The following is a 5374-nucleotide window of genomic DNA, read 5'->3' as shown; positions in this document are numbered from 1 at the left end:
CTGAAGTTAACAACAGACGTAAGCTCTTTTTTCTTCATATTTTTGGCTTGATATTTACACCATGAAGTCACACTATTTTAATATATACCAGTAGTACAAGATATATTACAGCTAGCCTGACTGTCGGGCTTTATTATTTATGAATAACGTTAAATGGTCTCAATTAATAATTTTATTGCTAGTGTTAATAACGCGAGTACTAATCGTCTATACTCATGCTAAATTTAACAATATATTTCAGTCCTAAATTCTATAAACAAAGTTATTTGCTGCAGCTCAGGCTTGCAATGATATGTCTCCTACTGTAGTAACCGCATGTATACGTGAACTTTAATTTCCATACATATTTTCAAAAGAAACATTTTGTTTTCAGATAATTTCAAAGTACATATATCTTATATTCACAATTTAAAATCTGTATTTATGTGTCTGTTTTGCGTACGTGCTCAAAGAAAACGTGGTTCGTTTGAAGAAGGTGGAGTTGCAAGAAATTCTTTTCTTATTCCTTCGAACTCCTTTACGTTCGAAAAAGGAGATTCTTATTTTTGTTTACGTCCTTTAATAATAGACGTGCGTTCTCCATTTAAAATCACCCCTAAGACGAATCCAAGCAAATGACCGCAATGAAAATTTATACACAGGTGCTCTTAAAGCTATATTATTTTAATACACAAACACCAAACAGGTGGTGTAGACCGTCAGATATCATATCGTATCAATTAAATACATGTCAGATGTGCGTTCTCCAATCCTAAAAAATAGCCGTAATAAAAATTTGTCAATTTTGAAAAAAAAATTAAATTAGAGATTTTTAACGATATTTAGCACAATTGTATACTAATCAGCAGAATTTATCGAGAAACATGGTTAGATTCTTCTATTTATTTTAGAAAAAGTCTTCAACTAAGAATTTGAAGATAGAAATTATTACATAATATCAAATGTAAAAAAAAAAAACACAAATTAAAAAAGTTCTCTGAAATAAATTTTGTTTTGTACTAAATGATGGAGTTCTTGAAGGAGTTGAATGATGTTGGAGAATTTGCAATTAAAGAGTACAAGAAATTAGCTTATTTATAATTATAAGATAAAAAGAAATACAAAATCGTAAATTTAGAGAAAAATTAAAGATAAATTTGGGTACACCATCACTGAAGAGTTAGAAGACTCCAAAGGGCACCTGCCAAACAGATTTTTAATTGTCATAGACGAAAAAATCAAAGAGATGAACAGAATAAATTTACACTTTGTTTTCACTAGAAAAAAAGACAATACAGACAAAGAATGCTGTACTATCAATTTTGTAGAATGAAGACTTTTTGTTGGTTTTACAAGAATGTTCAATACGTTTTAGCTATGACAGATTTTTTATAGAATCCAGGCAAATCTTTCATTGCATTCAGCATTCAGTTGTTTTCAAACATATTTTACACGTAATTCTAGCAGATTTTTATTCATTTTAACAAATTTACTGTTTTAATTTTTATGGTCCCTTGAACAGCTTTTTCCATTAATTTTCGGTTTGTCCCAAAAATGTGGTTAACATATTTGCTGTTAAATTATTCATGGCTTGTTGAACAGTAATTTACATTGATTTATTATCACTGCCACTTGTCTATTTTCTTTAATAATTGCACTCTTAGGTAAGCGACAGGTCTTCTAACTTTATCGTTTTCTTGTATTGTGTTGATTATGTACTACAGCAGTCACTATAGATAGAGTCTATACTCTATTACTCCTGCTCAGTGAGTAACTTACATCGTAACAACAATGTAACATTTTCCCCTGTTCAGTATATATTAGGATTCATTTATTGCAGATGGAATCGTGCTATACAGGTCAGAATGTCGATATAAACACCACCCTTCCTAGCAACATCTCTGAGGTGTTGGCTGCAGATAGAGCCATAGCTGAGTTATCGATGAACTCCGACGATGAGGCTGACAGGGAGGTTGCAGACCATCTTAGCGCGTCAGACACATTGTAGGTTAGTAGATAGGCGTGTGATTCCATATTTCGTAGGTTTCGCTCTATAGAATCTAAATATCCCTATTTTGTTGACAGCTCAAAACTTCCTGGTATTTCCGCCGGAATCCATCGACCCAAAGACAATCCGAAGAAGACCTCTCGGATTTCTACAGGCGACTTAGGGATACCCCTGAAATGTTACGACAAACCCCACCGAAAGTCTCTCATCAGCAGTGGCTCCTTCTACTCGGGCCTGTCACCATTCCCCTCATCCTGAAGGTCACAATTCTCTATAGGACTCGAAGTCGGTCCCGCTCTCACCACCTATGTCTAACGCTCTTCATTCGCTACATTCCCCTTGTCCCTCAGTAGCACTTCATTTGTTTATTTCTTTACTTATGTTTCAGGATATAGATCCTAACTGACATGCCCGGTAATCGCTGGGAGCTCTTGCAACGGTCTGTGACATCGCGAGTAAAATGGTGAACCCAAGCACTTGAATGCCGGATACCTGATGCTCACCATCCCCGTCCGCTTGGGAGGAAGCTTTCCGCACTCTTTAAGACATTCTACAAACGACCGCTACCAGGATGGAGGAAGCTCAGCAGCACAACACACCTGCCATCTAGCCGCTCTCTGCCACCCAGACCCGCACCGTGGCCTGTCCTGTTTGTATGGACAATTTACCCACGGTAGCTCTTCGAATGTGTGGGCATACTCCGCCGTCCTTGTTCTAACAGAGTGGTGAGGTGTCCTATATGTCATAAGCCGATTGTGGGTAGATTTACCATATTCCTCCCAAGATAAACCCATCTCTAAATTTTTAAACTTCTTCAATCAGTTTGAATATTCATTCTAAATTTGTCTTCCAAATTTACTTTCCAAGGGACGGGGCATTTTCCAGTCGTAGGATATCTACCAGCGCTCTGGACCGATCCTTATGCAGGACAATGTTTAACCTGGGTACTATACGTAGTATGATTGATCCGAAACCGCATTCAGGCCCACATAGCTCAATAAGGTGAGTTATTCTCTGCACTACTTTCAATACTTTAGAACATCGTGATAATGAGTTCACAGAATGACCACCGTTCTCCCGTTAGCACTGTTGAGGTTATGTCCCCTATTCCCGCCAACTGGGCGTCGCCATCTTGAAGGAGCAGGAAAAAAATAGGTTATGTTGCGCGCCATACTGGATACGGTTCCCACCAAGATAAGTGAGGTTATGTTCTCCTGTTTCCTCCAACCAATATTCCCTAACTCTGCCTCTAAACGTTTATCCCTCAATTCTTCCTCACTCTAAAGCTAAGAGTGTGTGAATCCACAAAATCGCTGTATTTGCAATATTTTTTACTCTCAAGCACTTCTGAAATTTGACAAATCTGAAAAATTTATCTTTGGAACTGGTTTTTTGTTTATATTGTGTATTTCTGTAACTCCACCACAATACTATTCTAGTTTCTTTGCCTTACTATGTGACATTTAATCTATTTTTTGTTATATACAACACTTTTCAAGATCCACTTCCCATCTCTTCTTCCCCCCATTCCTCCCACCAAAGATAACCATTCCACTGGAGTTCCAAAACATCTGGAGACTCCCTAGATAAATAATGTTTTAAAGTAAAATAATAAAACTTTCCAAAATTACTCCTCCCCCTACCAACCTCCCTCCAGGCCTTCCTCCCCTCACATTCTGCAAATATTACATTTTATAATTTTAAGAAAATGTTATAATTATATAATTCCTCTATTGTAAGATTACAATTTTATGATTTTTCAAATTAGGTAGTACATGTGTACGTTTGGAACAAAAAACACTCTGCCAATGCAGATAGTAGGTCTAATATAAGTCAGGACATAACACATACAAAAGAACTGAAAAATTAAAAAGGAGGTAGGTAATTCAAAATAAATACACTGAATATACACAGTGTCCACAAAATTATCTGTACAATCTGTATGGTCTATAAATAAATTTTAAAATAACTCAGTAATTACAGTTTATTATTCATAATTATATATTGATTACTTATTTTAAATGATGGTTGAATCCTTTACACTGTATCTATCTTTAAATGGAAGCTTCTGTGTAAGAATAATAAAATCAATGTGTTTCAAAATTATACGAACAATGTTTCAGAAAAAAAATGTAGAATCGACATGGTAATTTCCTATAAAAACAATAAACACAGTAAAGGTAATTTTAATTGACTTATTTTTAATAAGCAGTGGAAACAATTCAAAAACTTAATTGGCCTGCTAGCTTCATGTGGATGAGAAGTTTATAAAATTAAATAATTCTTATCATCATTGTGTAATCCTTATCACAATACATAACATTCTATAATTGTTGTATGCAATGTTAAATTATATTGTAGCAAACCATAATTTTATTATGGCAATAAAGACCTTGTTCTGTTCTAGTTTGTACACTTGATGAGGATTTTGTTAAGTTTTACTGATTATTGATTTAATCACTGTCATTTTTAAATAAATGGTCATACAAATTAAATTAGAAGAATAAATTGCTGTCAAAAGTCAAGTCAGAGGTAAAAATAATATTTTTTCAACAAGATTATGTTCATGTTGTATGCTTATGTCATCTCATAAAACTAAAAACAATTTTGTTAAATATTGAGTTAACATTTACAGCGATATAATTTAACATTCTCACCCAAGATAGTATATAGAAAAAGTATTTTAGGGGCAAATAGAGTTCAATTTTACTCTAATTGTAAATTTTTTTGGGACACCAATTCAAATAAGTTTTTTTGGAAAATGTCCATACCTACATGTGTACATAAGCAACAGCAACGATAAAAAATGAACTAATTTGGTCCAAATGAATGTTGTTGCAGTTAATAAATATAGGGTATTTTCACTTAGATACTGAAAATATTATTATTATTTACTTTTATAATTAACAAATTTACTTATAATTTATACCGATTCTTCAACTATTTTAGTTCAATGCTTGAAAATATGGCAAAAAAATGTGTCCCTAAAAGTTTAAGTTCAAGAACTATAAAATGTTCCATCTTTTATAAATATAATGCAATTCACACAATGACTAAAACTGTACAAATAGTAAGAGTTTGTTGAAATGTCTGATTAAATTCGGCTGGGAAGTCTAATTTATAATATTCTGAGAGAATCATTAAATTTGTTTTATATATTACGGTTAAAAATAAATTAAAACCCAGTAAATATAACAGTTCTATTAAAAGACTATCACCAATACAAAATTAGTTTTTGGCAGACACTTGCGAATTTGATTAAATAGATGTTGAACATTCATAATCAAAGTTTTAAAAACGGCGTGAAATAACTTTTTTAAGGGGCTTAGTTTTGAATCAATATTAAAAACATTTACAACTGTGGATTCTGAAATCTTGGTTATCCAC

This window comes from Homalodisca vitripennis, chromosome 7 (genome assembly GCF_021130785.1).
Source record: "Homalodisca vitripennis isolate AUS2020 chromosome 7, UT_GWSS_2.1, whole genome shotgun sequence".
In the NCBI taxonomy this organism is placed as follows: Eukaryota; Metazoa; Arthropoda; class Insecta; order Hemiptera; family Cicadellidae; genus Homalodisca; species Homalodisca vitripennis.
This window is presented reverse-complemented; position numbering follows the sequence as displayed.